Here is a 15,240-nt window from a genome sequence, read left to right on the forward strand (position 1 = left end):
AACGTCCAGAACACGTGACTCGACGTGCAGCGAACAATGTGTAGATAAAGGCAGTAATCATCAATCGGAGCTGCAGTGAGGTTGAAATGGGCTAACTCTGGAGAGTCTAAAAGTAGTGCCTTAGACAATGAATCAAACAAGGCCCTCAAACGAATGCGTGCTGGTCTGACTCACCAATATTCTGAAGAAGAACAATGCCCTCGATATCTGCCTTTAGTACTCACGTACTCATGCTGCTGTCTGATTGAGGTCAATGAAGGCTATTTCGCGGAAACAAGTAAAATGGCGTCTGCTGCTCTGCACTTATTTGATTCAACGTCAGATTATAGCCCTGTGCCGACAAGACAATGGACAAACGCATCTTAAATTGTAAAAGTTACTTGGCAGCTTTCGTTTGCCAAATTCCCGCAGCTGTGAAATGCGAGTAAAACATTTTATCTTTTTATACGTACATTTAGCGGCAAACAGAGACTACGTCGGCCTGGTATAGGTGTTCCTCTTTCTGGACTGAGATGTGGCAGCGATATCGACGTGATTCGCCCGCTCTCTTATTAAAGTTACACCGCAACAGCAGCCAGCTGAAGCCGCCTACCTTGGAGCAGATAGGCGCACCACACCCTGCAGGCTGTCCGAGCATCTTGAAGCGGGTTGCGTTAGTGCACATCGGGCATAAACCACCAGAATCGCTGGTGCAGATCGCACCCAATCTTCTTCTCAACGGGGCGCTCATGAAGTCATCGTTCCGTGGACACATCACCCTGTTCAGAAATTAGGGCATACCGAACACATTTCACCATTGCAGAAGCTAATCTATCGCTCCCGGTTGGCGATGTCAGGCTCGCTATCTTATTTCTACCTCTTAGGTTTGTGTGGCGAGGGGATCTGGAAATGATCGACGTCATATGCGTCATATTGCGCTGATAGTTTTTGTCGTGTCCTTTACGACATGCGGTCGAAATGGACGTTAAATACGAAGACAGCTGGCGCACGCTTCGGGCCTCATTCCACCAGCAATGATGAAGCTCCTTGTAGTTCTCGCCCACTGCGTCATTGGTGAGTCAAAGAACTTCTTGCCGAGCGCTCTGAACTGTTGAACGTATGCACATTTTAACTGCAGAGTGAATACCTCAGTTTTATCGTTTATGGTTAATGGGGGTTTAACGTCCCAAAGCGACTAAGGCTATGAGGGACGCTGGAGTGAAAGGCTCCGGAAATTTCTACCATCTAGGGTACTTTAACATGCACTGACATCGAACAGTACACAGCCCTCTAAAATTTCGCCCCCACCGAAATTTCACTGCCGCGGCCAGGATCGAACCCCCTGCTTTCAGGTCAGCAGTCGAGGGCCATTTCCACAGAGCCTTCGCGGATGTATCGTATCGCTCTCTTGTGTGACGTTACCAGCCTCACAAGATTAGCTTTCCTCTTTGATCCCCAGATCAGTAAACAGTAATGAAGTTGTGAATGCACAAGCGTGTAGTAGAGCTACCACGTTAGCCATTTAGGGACCAAACCGCTGACAAACTGACGGGCGATCATACAATGTGATGCGCAAATATTCGTTAGCAGTACTTGTTTTGCGTTTCACTTTTACGTTGTATGTATTTTACAATGACCGCCTCGATTACATCTTCGTATTTGATTTTGCCGTCATCTTTTCGTTCCGGTGACTCGTGGGCTTTTGGACGGTGTAGGCGGGTGGGGAACGGAGGTGAGCGGGTAGGTGCTGGGTGTAGCCTCGTGGGTGGGAGATGCATTTTTGCCGGTGGGCACCCGGATGTGCACACACACACGCACGCACGCAAGCACACAAACAAATCACGGCTTCTCCGCCGAACGAAGACTATGATATACTAATGCACTAAAATTGTCTCAGCGGAACCTTTGCGGAGCTGTAGCTCGTATAGTTTCTGGTCCCTTTTGGAACAATGTTGGCCTCCAGTAGCTGAGCTATATCCACACCTGCTTGCATAAATGGGACAGCCTCTCGTCGACATCCCAGCGAGTGTCGTTCGTGCAAGCAGCTGATGCGTTGAGATAATATTGCGGGAACACGTGTTGTAGCGGGCTGAGTACATTGACTGCAGGAGTTAGCCTCTTGAATAGCATGTCAACGTCTGTAGGCTTACTGCGTTGTCCTAAAGCAAACAACCGTGGAAAAGCTGGCGGTGTGCTCTCGACCCTCACAGCCTGCGCCACTTGCCGGGATGAGCGAAAACCACGCGGTGTTTTCGAAATGACTTTTTGCTGCAACATCTGCTATTGTTACTGCCGCAGTGCTCCGGGGTGTGGTCGTCCGACGCATTGACGTTATGACTCGCTACCACCGTGGAATGTTTTCGTAGGTCCCGTTAGCTTTGCTAACCCTAGATGAGCTAATGAGTAGCTCTGAGGAGCGCCAGCACAGACGGCTTTGCAAGAGGCAGCAGCGATGAGGTACGAGGAAGCCTACATGAGGAACAGCAAAGAAAAGCATTTGCTGTACCACCCTGTACTGCCATCGCTGTACCGTCGCTGTACTTTGGTAGGTATAGCGAAGAAGCGTCGTAGGCATCCGCCAAAGCCAAAATAACCTGGAAGAAGAGATGAAGCTGACATACAAACTTACAACATTTGGTTTGCGGGCACATGAGACGACAAAGGTTGGAACTTACTGAGCTGCGATAGACACCCACTCTCGCGAGAGCTCAGAAATCTGGTCGACAAAGCAAGGCGAAGACCTGGAATGTTGCACCACAAGTAGGTTGAGTGGGTTAATAACCAATAAAAATATAACAGTACTAAAGCACGGCTTACGCAGTACATGAAAGATTTTAATTACAAATGTCTAGACGCGTTGCTCTAGTCAAGCTGTACGTGTCTGTTGGTTTATTTTTGTCCTGGAAATAGACGTTTTCTTTTTCCAGGCCTGTCTGCGCAGCATAGCAACGTGTTCACGGTGCAAGATGGGACCAGCTTGGTTATTAAGGATGCCACCGAGGGCTACGTGGTCAGCCCTGGATTCACCAACAAGACGAACTACCCTGACGATTTTAACGGAAGCGTGGAGTTGGTGTTTGCGGAACCGAACAAGGTACGGTACATTTCTTGCACGCGCTACTTTCACCGTCCGAGCTGAGATGCGTTATTTCAGATGGACACGGCTTGGCTTGCCCTTTTCAAGGTCGGCTTAGTATGGGTTCGATTTTGTTTTAGTTTCGGGTAATTCTCTTTTGTCGTTTAAGTATGAAATCCCAATTTGTTGCGCTTAGTGTGATGTGCACACAAAAAAGTGAAGAGAAAGAAGATGCACAGCCTTTGTAAAAAGTTTAGAGAATAAGCAGGCATCCTTCTAAGCCGTGTAGTGAGGCTCTTGTATCATCCCTGGGAGCCCTAACATTCTAAGAGTGAGGACCACGGTTCTTCTTACTAGCAAGAAATTTGCAAGAACCGCATGGCGTGGCCAAGGAGCAAAACTTCGTCGGCCATAAACTTTTGACAGACTGTACCTTTGATGCATAGAAAAGGCGAATGGCGGAGCTAAAAGCCACGGCGCAAAGCAATATTTAATGTCATTTAATATGATCATGTTGATGATAAGGTTTATTAATTAATTTTTATATGATATGTGTAATCAAAATGTCGGACAAACGCCGTCTATATCTCACAATTTAATTTTATGCACACATGAATAGATTTACATGCAGGTGTTTATGCACCAATTAACGCTAACAAGTGCAGTTCAGTTCAAACAATACAGTTCTTGTCTGTCTGAATATTTTAAATTCCAGTTGCCTAAAGGTTATCAATAGTGATCGGTTCTCATTCACCGTTCCTAGTCTTCACGTGCTCAGAAATTTCAAAGTACGACTACGCGCGACGAAACTGTACCTAAGACAAAGGCACTTGAATCGGCTTTTTAGGGGCGTAACTTATATGGTTAGAGTCTAAGCCGGACAAACCTTTAGCTTTAATGGTAGGCAGAATGTCTACTACAGAGAGGGATGCTAGGCTGAAACATTGCTACATTATCAAGGCGAAAGCCTTTAATGGCTCATGCTCGCGGTGTCCGTCCGTGCGCTGGAATCGTGCCAACTGTGGCCTCTCCTCCGCGCAGCGGCGCAACCTCCTCCCCTCCTTAGCAACTGGCGCGCAGGTGGAGGGTACAGCTGTGCATTGTTATTGTTATTGTTGTTATCTTTTATTGTTAATTGGGTTGCGGCTTAATTATCTAACCGATTTCAATATGTTAGTATAGATGGTCATTGTTCTAACAAACTTCCAGTCACTTCAGGTGTCCCGCAAGGCAGTGTCCTTGGGCCATATTACTGTTTCTTATATATATTAATGACATTACCGACATCATCTCTCATCCTGTTCAAATTCGGTTGTTTGCCGACGATTGCGTTTTGTTTAATGAAGTTAAAGTTCAAGGCGACCAGATTTTACTTAATCATAACCTACAGAATGTTAGTGAATGGTGCGTTAAATGGGGGATGGAACTAAACGCTGACAAGACAGTATTTATGCGGATCACTAATAAAAGAAACAGTCATTCTTTTTCATATAATCTTCCCACTCGGCACATTTCAGAAGTCAAAGAATACAAGTACCTAGGAATAACACTAACGAGTAATCTTAGTTGGAATAAACATATTGAAACCGTATGCTCTTCTTTGTTTCGCAATCTCTGTTTTCTTAGGCACAAGTTAAAACAAGCTCCCCCTAACGTTAAGGAATTGGCATATTACACTATGATTAGACCAAAACTTGAGTATGCATGCACTGTTTGGGATCCTCACACAAAGACTAACATTAATGCCCTTGAAAGAATTCAGCGCAAAGCAGTTCGGTTTATATTTTCTAAATATCGCACCACTGACTCACCATCTGCTCTGTTGCTTCAACATAATATACAGTCCCTTGAAACTCGGCGTAGAATACTAAGGTTAAGGTTTCTCTTTCTATTGAAAAATAACAAACTGTCAATGGCTCCCGATTTGTATCTCCAACCGATAACGTCCAGGTCAACAAGAAACAGGCACACTGAATCGTTAAAACCTTACTTTGCCAGAACTAACATATTCAAATTTTCTTTTTTTCCCCGCACCATTACCGAGCGGAATCAGTTACCATCATCATCTACAGTTGACATTGATGCCATTGAACAGGCCGTTCATTGATGTTTTTGACTTGCCTTGTACTTTGTTTTGTGCTTTTTGTATTGTGTTTATTGTGCCCCTCCTGCCAGGGCCCTTCACTGGGCCTGCAGTATGCCCTAAATAAATAAATAAATAAAATATCAACCGTGACGTCACACAGTAGCGGTAGAACGAGCGCGCGCTCGTCCGCGGTGGCCGCTGCACCGGCGCTCCTTCGCCAGATGTCTCGTTGCAGTCGAGTGAGTGAGACGCATGGCTCCGAAGCGGCCACAGTGATTCCGCGCCAAGCGTTTCGGGGAAGCGGCAGTGGGTTGACCACAAGGCTTTCGCCAAGCACACTGTAGAATTTCCAAAGTGTCCTCGGTATTTTTTTTTTTTATTTGGAGGTAAAGCGAGTATTATAGCCTAATTATTTGACGCCTAACGAAAAAAGAATAGTACATTTTAAATGACATTTATTCGATTGCAACGCAAGAAGGACTTTCAGCTTTTACTATGCGTAAAAAAACTGTGTGAAGTTCAAGTAAATACGGCAGTGCGACTGCAGGTGTAAAAGGTCGCCCCGAAGTTGCAGCAGAAAAAAAAAAATTAATAAAACTCACCCCGAACATATCTGACGAGCACAATCAGCCCCGCCGTTGCGTTTTCCAGTACATAAAGCTGTATTTCGAAGAAGTGGATCTGGACGCAATCCACCATTGCAAAGCGGACCGCCTAGAGGTTTGGGAGACTCAAGTGGAGACCAGTGTCCGAGTGTACAACGTCTGCGGCTGGCACCGGCCCCGACCGTGGGTCTCTCGCAACGTCAAGAGTGCCATAAGTCTTCATAAGCGACTCCATGCTGTCGGGGAGAGGGTTCAGGATCCGCTTCCAGGCTTCCACCAATAACGGTCAGTCCTCGCAGCAGCGGCAGTGACGTGTTCGTGGCCGCCGTAGTGCGAACTCTTGCTGTTTCCGCATAATACAACGATCCTGTTTAGATTCCACTTCATTCTAATCTCTTACAAAAGTGGGTATTGAATTTCTGATATTGTTATGATATAATCATGATGAGGCATTCGATATTAATCACAAGGGCAGCATCTGTTAAGTTTTGCATCTGACCGACATTACAGATTCTTGGTGGCGTTTTGCGTCAATTGCTTGCATGAAACTGGCATTATAAACGTTTTATGAACCTTGACGTTCAATTTTTTGCGTCTTTCTGCCATCATAACTTTTTAATGAGTGCCTTTGTTAACTTTTCTCATCGAAAAAACTTCGTTTTTAAGCCCAAGTCATGCTGCATGAAGACCCCAGTGAAGCACTTCCCATCACTGCATGAAATCAGTGCTTGCGTGCCTCTATTAATCTTTTGCCGAGTAAATTAGGCCGAGCTTATGGAACACAGACCGATAGCTTTGAGCCATTGGTACATTTCCAAAAAAATATGTTCAAGAAAAAAAAAGGCTCTTTAAGCGCATTTTCTTCAATCTGTTCCCCAGACATTTTTTTTTTTTCGATTGCTCCTGAAGTAATGATCATTGTTCACTTAGCGAAGCAACCGAGTATAAAGGTATGCTTTCTGTAAAAACCTTTCACTCGAGACAAATTTATTTCTTTTTAATACTTCCACTTTAGAGCTTCATCCATGAGAGGCAAACCGTCGCACAGCAGCTGTCGGGTCGATACATAGCCGGCAAGAAACGTCCATCCTGCAGCGCGCTAGAAGCGGCGCGAATTCAGCCGCACTTGAGAGTCCGAGGCGGCCGAAGGTGCGCGCTTTAGAGTCAGTGGATTCCAGTGTGTCTAGTGCGCTTAAAAGCGTACTGCCCTCTGTGCTGCTCGATGACACACCGGGAGAGGCAGGACGATTGCTAACGGGCACCTGCTTAACTTAGCACGTTATGGCTTTCGTGAGCGAACGGTGACCAAGACCACAAATTAAAGAAAGCTGCATTCCTCTAAGCTTTCCTTGGTTTCGGTGACTTTCGGCTTCCTTCTTGTTCATGTCAAAACAAATCCCTCACTTCGTTCCCTTTTCTGCTCAGGAATTGTACTTGCCTAAAAGCAAACAAATAGTGAAAGAACTTCAGGCATATACGCACAGCTTCTGTTTCAGATCACTCCCAAACTAAACACGTTGACTTTTTCGTCTTTTTTCGTACTTCTGCCAGTAATTTGGCGAAAAAAAAACAGGCAGAACTTTATTGCGACGCAGCGGTAGGCATCGAAGATATTACACGCCAGGGTCGCCAAAGCACTCTGACCCGTCAACTGGTTCGAGGCTAGACGGGCTCGCGACAGCCTCACCGGTGGCTGTGTTTGAAACAACCACCTGCCGGTGCAGTGGCGCATCTCTTAACCGCTGCACCACTGCGCCAGGAGGGGTATAGGAGTCCCCACAGTGTATGAATTCGATTGAGAGAATCAGGATGTCATCTACACCAGGTGACCACCAGAGGACGAATCATAGGGCACCAGCAAATTTCAAAACCTGAGGACCCCCGAAATTTTGAAGTTGACCAATCCCCTCAAAGTTCGAAAAGGCCCTCAAAATTTAGTAAGCAGGCCCACTTCAAAAAAATGGATTAAGATTGATTAGTGAGTCGGATTAGTATAATCCCACAAGATAATCCATTTAAAGGTGCTCAAACATTGCGGGAGATGATGACTCATGCATATCATTAAGGGAAATGAAGCCGGTTCCAATCGGAGTTTTGGCGGGAAAATCGCAAGAACATTTGACAGTCATTGTAGACACCATGGCAGGCAACCTAAGTGCTCTTGCATTTTCTTTAGCATTGTGGTTAAGAAGGCGCCCAAGGTTTTGCTGGCGGTGTTGATGTCCTCATTTCTAAAACGCTGTGTGCAGAGCTGTGCGCCAAAGGCGAGCACCAGTGCAAGAACAGACAGTGCATTCCCATCCGGGAAATGTGCGACGGCGTCATCAACTGCGTGGACGGCTCGGACGAAAAGATGTGCCCCGATGATGGTAAGCACTGACCGCAATATGTGCGCCTGGCTAAAGTTCAGGCCACAGAGTCGTGAATAATTCTACTAAATAGATCGAAGCAGCTTTGCACTTTAGAACAACTTTTTCTTGTACGAAAAATTTTGTAGAATTTTCTTCTGCCGCCTCTTCTGCCGTTTCTGAGGATCTCATTTTAGTAGAGCCGGAGACTGTGAGCCTGCCTTGCGTGTCCGCTGCCGCTAGTGCGAACGCTTATTTCTGTGGATATTCTACGGCATCTACATGTATCGTTTGTTCATTTTGGCTGTACATTCTGTGTAGAGCTATTGCCCCAGCTTTCCTTCTACCCTCGTGGTTAGCAGGATGCATATTCTTAGGAAAGTGGCCTGACTAGCATTGCAAGTTAATGTGCATGCAAGCTCTGTTCTGCGGCGGTGGCGTTGACGTGCGTGAATGCATTCGCAGTTGCTAAGGTGCTGAAGAACATCGCGAAGGTGCCTTGTGGCACGCCGGTGCACCTTCCGGTGACGGAACCGGAGGACCGGTTGGTCGGAGGACAGGAGACGGCCCCAAACTCGTGGCCCTGGCAGGTCAGCCTTGGGCACCCCGGCTACGAGGTGATGGGACACTACTGCGGAGGATCGCTCATCGCTCCCCAGTGGGTGCTCACCGCCGCCCACTGCTTGGAGAAGTACGTAGAGGGTTTGTACATTGAGGTACAGGACTTGAGGGTGTACATGCCAAAGGGATGACAGAACTGAGAAACAAAGATGAGGATATCATTGAAACAGAGGCTAGAATGGTAGTGGCAGAGACCAGAACACTACTGGTCCCTACGAGATACAAGGAAAAACGATTTTCTCCAAACTACTGAGTTCAACTTCTGTTTGCAAAGGGGTGTAGGGACTAGGCCTTATCAAGCCCTGCTCCAACAAGTTTTACGCGAACGACTTTTCAGGAATATTTCTGGAAAATATGGCATAACAATGCTAACTAAAGAGAAGTATGACACAAAATAAAACAAACAGGGATCAAGAGAAAGCCTCAGTGCACTAGCCGACGTTTCGACAAGAGGACTAGTCTCCGTCTGCGCAAGTCCTCGTGTCGAAAGGTTGGCTAGCGGAGTGAGGCTGTTCCTCATTTCTAGTTCGTTTTGTTTTGTGTAGTCAAGTGTCTCATCTGCCTGCCTTCTGCGTGCCGTAAAAAAAAAAATAAAGATGGGTTGCACGAACATGTGTTTTTTGCTCAGTTTCGGGTGACCGAGTGCTGTTGCAGGCTTCGCTTAGTTATGCAAAATACTCTCCTCCTTTAGGCCTCAATTTAGGCACCAATTTGTTGCAAGACAGCCACAGATACAAATAGTTGCTGACCGTTCTGGTACAGCACTGCGAAGAAGTTGAACGGCACCGAAATTCTTATTAAATATTTATTTTGCAGCCGGGCCGCAAAAGACGTTGTTGTCACGATTGGCGCGCACAGCCTCATAAACATCAGTGACATCGTTACCCGTGAAGCCGAAGCACTTCTAATACCCCGTGTAAGTAAGAAGCTAAAATCTTTTTCGTTTTTGCCTTTTTTTCTGCCAAGTGAATCGTCAGTCGCTTGAAAGGTTTATATAAACAAGAAACGAACAGGCATTGTGAATGTGTTTCCATCTTCCTAATACCGTCACCGTTCCGTATACGAACAGTCTGATTTACCTGTCAATGTGGCCTAGTAGATTCGCCTAGTAGCGAAATTTATTTGCCGTGTCTTGAAGGGTAAAGTATAATAGTGTTCAAGTTAAGCCTAAACGGTGGAGCATTGTGCAAAAACTATCACAGGCGCCTTGCAGCTAACAGAACGTGAACCTTGAACGAGATAAACACACCGGCACTAGAGTGCACAAGTGTATCCGGATCAGAATATTTGACCTTAGGCAAGTGACAGAATGCCGGAGATGTTACACATGATATTGCGTCCTTTTTTTGTGAATTTTCGCATTCTTACGATCGATCCTGGAGTCGTTAGCACGGTCGCCAAATATTTTAATTACGTTTTGCTTCTAATGCTTGGACTGGCATATGTGCCTTCGCAGGCTCATGCCCACAGGGTCTCCTTACTCGAAAAAAAGTCTGTATTTACTCCTCTTGCGATGGTGCTTATCTTTTTTCTCTTCAGTGGTCTTGTGGCTGCACCCCGCAACCACGAGATATGTTTTGCTCATCGATTCATCGCTTCAGATCAGCTCGTTCATGACTGTACGTCACGGTCGCTTAAAAAAAAAAACAAACTTCGGGGATGCTTAAGCTTCACCTTTGAGAGTTGAACGCGATAGTCGTTGAATTTCAATCAATCAATGAATCAATCAACCAATCAATCAATCAATCAATCAATCAATAATCAATCAATCAATCAATCAATCAATTTTGCCTATTTACCTTTCTAATTCGCATACTTATAATTACTCATGTACACATTAGTGCATATCTCTAACACAACTCAATAAGTCAGAGACCACAACGCATTCAATAGGTACACCGACACAGCTGACGGGAACGTGGCGACATCTGGCGCCCCCCATGGCGTTCTGCGCACGCGCAGTGGCACCTCGCGGAAGCGGATCTCGGTAGCGAATCGCGGATGTTGTTGTTGTTGTGACTGAGAGAAGGATGAAGAGGAAATTGCACGGGCCTGCTACTGGCTCGAGCCAAGCCACCACCGCTGCCACGTGCAGATAGAGGAGAGTTAAAAGATCAAAGGAAAGAGAAAAAGGAAAGAAAAGACGCGCGTCGCAGCAACAACTGCGTCCGCCGGAGCGGACGCTGCTCAAAAAGAAGCGGCCGAAGCCGCGCTCGCCGAAGCGAGAACAGATACTCCTCCGCTATGCTATAGCTCTCTACATAGTGGCATTGACGTAGATTGGCGTGATGAAATCCCCGAAGACGGATGCATGGGTTGTGCAAGCACTTTCGATTACGTGGAATTTTGCCAGCTGTTGTTTAAGGAGTTGAGCAATGTTTAGACCGCACTACTCACACGAGCTATTGCCTGCCCCGCAAGTGCTGGGAAGCGCCGAAGTGAATGCCTTCGCATTTAAAAACATAGGAATGAGCTGGAAAATGGCTAATATTTCACCCGTTTCCCATCTCCAGAACTATTCGGCAATGCAAAAGAACTTCGATATTGCCCTGGTGAAGCTCGACATGCCGGTGAACTTCACGGATAAAGTTCGGCCCATCTGCCTGCCTCAGAAAGACGATGACCTGATTAAGCATGGACGTTGCTTCGCGACTGGATGGGGACTGACCAGAGGTGAGAGGTTGCATGCTGAGTTATGCAGACGGCTCCACGCGACTTAAAGGGCAACTGCGCCACTTTTTGAGAATTCCGCCCTATTTAAATATTCAAATCTATTCAGGCTGTATGTAAAGCATTGCCAAGTGTTTTTGCGCTAGCATTTAAAACAATGACGTAATCAACGATTGAATTTTAAGCTTTTCCTAAAAGCACTAGAGGAGTGCAGAGAAGCTTGGTGTGACGTCACGGAAGTTAAGATTTCAAATTTCCGCTGCCGTCAACCACACCCTGGCGCGCCTCGTTTGGTGCTACTAAACAACGCTCGGTGTCTTCTGCTTTCGGTGGAGTTTGTTTTTTTCCTTGAAGGCAAGATGACCGCTGGTCTTTAAGTGTAACGGAGTGGATTCCAATAGAAGGCATGCGTAGCGGGGGACGGCAGAAAGTTAGGTAGGTGGATGAGATTAAGAAGTTGCGGGTGTATGGTGGGCGCAACTGCCAATGGGCACGGTTAATAGGAAAGACATGGGAGAGGCCTTTTGCCCTGCAGTGGGCGTAGTCTGGCTGATGATAATGAGGAGGATGACGTTGCGTTTCCCGTTTCTGGTACTAGTCCTTTACTATCATTCAGGGTACTAAGTCTGATGAATTAGCATCGCTTAAGTTGCGAAATAATGGCGTCCCACAAAACTGAGTTAAATAAACTTTTAGGCGATCCTGGGTGGATCGTACGAATGAGCTAACAGCGAAGCGTTCGTTAAATCCAAGGTCAAGGCGCTAAGTTCGTTACATCCGGGGTACAGACACGTATCCGAGGTTGCATAATTAGGTCCGTTATATCCGAGGTAACACATGGAAATTCGTTATATTCGAGATTGACACATAAACGTTTAGTATTTCCGAGGACACATACTTAGGTCCGTTATATCCAAGGTTAACACACGAAATTTCGTTATATCCGAGGTGACATGCTGAGGTTCGGTATATCCGAGGTTAACACATGAAAGCTCGTTATATCCGAGGTGGCATACTAGAGTTCGTCATATCCGAGGCTAACACATGAATGGTCGTTATACCTTAAGTGGCATAATAAGGTTCGTTCTATCCGAGGTTGTACACTAAGTCCATAGTGAGCTCGCTCGTATCCTGGTGGGCAGGTTGCCACCTACCCACCCGTAGTACGCGGAGCACCTGCCACGGCTGATGACTGGTGGCGCTCGCCATTTCCGCTCGCACATACCCTGCTAATGCTGACTCACACATAAATCGCACATTGAGTGAACAGTGTTCAGATGATTTGCAGGCTGCTTATGCGCACTCTTCTGCTATCTTCTGTGCAGGAAGCGGAAGTTTTGAAAGACTCAAGCAAGCCGAGATGGTCGAGATGTCCTTCCCCATATGCAAGAGGGACAGCGACATTTACTACTTCGATCTCATGGAACGCTACACTTTCTGCGCCGGCGACCGGAACGGCGAGAATGGCGTTTGCCACGTAAGCGAAAGTTTATTGGATATTGTGATAATCCACTGACGTGACGCTGTGTATCAGATCAAATCAAATTCTGGGCTTTCGTCAAGGCGCACATACAGGTAGACAGAAATTGTAGAAAAAAATGTTTTTATGTCATTTCAGCAGAGTTGTGAAGTTCACATGCCATCATATAACTTTGTGGTAAAAGCTGATATTTATGAGTTCTTCCTGGCAACCATACATCTGTTCGTACTTTTGGCTCCCAAAGTCCCTTCCTATAATATAAAACCCCGTTAAATCATTTTTCATTTGGTCGGAGCAAATGACAGAATTAATCGAATGCCGAATGTCGGAGGGGACCGAACAAAATAGTGACAACGTGTCCCAAATCAATATAAATTTATTTCTTGACGAAATATATCATTGTTGGTTGCTTCGTGTGGAAAATTAACCATTTTTCGCGCGTCTGGCAAATGGCGTAGTGCGAGCAAGCCACCGGATGAACCAACACACTCACATACAGCGCGCGCGCACGCACGCACACGCACATACCCCCGCGCGCAACTTGCGATAAAAAGCTCACCGGGCATACATGCACACGACGTAACGTAAAACGGATGCAGTCTCCGCGGTAACACGAGGAACGGTGTCAGCGCGGTCCGCAATGCACGCAAAACGAAACGAGAAAAAAAAATGCCAAAGAGCACCACAAAACAAAAAAAAAACACTCCGGTGTGCGTTATCGACATATTATAATAGCGAGGAGTACGACGGCTTTATGTTTAGGTTGCCAGCGGCACTGGAGCTATATAGACTTCTGAGTCGCTCACTCATCACACCTCACCTCCGGGGCCATGTCCGAATTAACCGAGGCGCGGACGAATTCCTCCATATTAGCGAGAATTTCATGCCATAGGCAGTATCGACGACGAGACACGATGGGGTGTTTGAATTATCCAGTTTTCTGAATTAAGGGGGCTCGAATTAACCACGGTGTGGTGTGTACTACAGAGAAGAATAATTTCAGGAACCAGTTTAATCATAAATGTGATTCAGGACGCCAATCACCCGTATGTCATAGCAACCGTTACAGTTTTTAGCTACCAGCGTCTGGTTATATTAGGCAAAGTGCCATTAAGTAACCAACCCAGAAAGTCAGATTATGAAAACACCTATCATTGCCACATGCAAGAGACGATCACGGTAGCTGACAGACGTGGCACCAAACGCAACAGGCGCATAGACGAGCTTCACAGGAAGTTGCACCATGATCGCTGCCACAGACGATGTTGGTAGTTAAATTCAGCGGAAGCTGACTGACAGCTTTTTTTATAAGCGCAGGTCTCATGGGGGCGATGGGCTGAACCGGCGAAAACGGTTGACCTTTAAATATAACAAATGCATTACTACTTCGATTGGACATTCAGCACAGTCAGTTGCACGAAAAAAACTTTCCTCAACTTTTCTACAACGGGGTCCATCCGGAGAGAGCATGGAGGAAAAGCTGGTATTGAGTGAGTGTAGGATTAGTTAATTCCACCTGTAGCAGCGTACAACAACTTAACTCAACTATGGGAGAGTGCAAAAGTATTATGCTTTAACTAGGGTGGTCTTACGATCATTGGCACTCCTTACAATGTTCCAGAATTGTTTAGGGTTAATATTCAATAAGGAAGGAAGTGTGATGCCGGTGTTTGACACGAAGCAATGACACAAGTTATCCTCAGCCGCTGAAAACGTCATTTCGCAGGGCGACAGTGGAGGCCCGCTCGTCTGCACGAAGAACGGCACCGCTTGGAGCGTTCAAGGAGTCGCCAACGCGGTAGTCATCAGTATGAGCACCAGCGGCCTGTGTGGCTCCGGCAGCGATGCCTTTTGGGACAGGGTCAGCGCGCACTTGCCTTGGATCAAGCACTCCATGCGTGCTGTCTGAAGAGTTGCGCGATGGCTGGTTGGATGTAATTAAAATACATAACAAAAATGCTGCTTTCGTCGTTCTGATTTCTCTTTAAGCATTTGCTGTCGCTGTTTCTGACGTGACTTCATTTATACGATTGGACAACAAAACCTGTTAGGCGAGCAAGGTGCAGACGGCCAAAGCTACATGTCTGGTTACGGCATCAAAGGAACAGAGTATAAAAAAAAACTGCTTCGGTTACTAACAATCCTGACACTTCTGAGGGATCCCCCTTGCATCAATGTTTTGGAAACAGAAATGGCCTACAGGCTTGAAGATCAACTAACATCTTAAGATGGTGCTTTTAAGATATGTGTTGATCTGCTTAAAGGTCGACCGTGGCTGAGTGGGGCAGCGGTTAAGCAAATGAGTCACTGCCCTGCGAGGGCAGGGCAGTTCTCCCAGTGGTGGGCCTTGTGTGGCACTGGTTGGTCTTATCGAG

At 46.4% G+C, this 15,240-nt stretch overlaps 1 pseudogene; it reads left to right on the forward strand.

Annotated features, from left to right (window-relative positions):
- Positions 1-1,013: 1,013 nt before the first annotated feature.
- Positions 1,014-14,774, forward strand: LOC149364849 (chymotrypsinogen A-like; annotated as a pseudogene).
- The last annotated feature ends 466 nt before the right edge of the window (positions 14,775-15,240 follow it).

The sequence above is a fragment of the Amblyomma mixtum genome, chromosome 2 (assembly GCF_055824585.1).
Source record: "Amblyomma mixtum isolate Tamu chromosome 2, ASM5582458v1, whole genome shotgun sequence".
Taxonomy (NCBI): Eukaryota; Metazoa; Arthropoda; class Arachnida; order Ixodida; family Ixodidae; genus Amblyomma; species Amblyomma mixtum.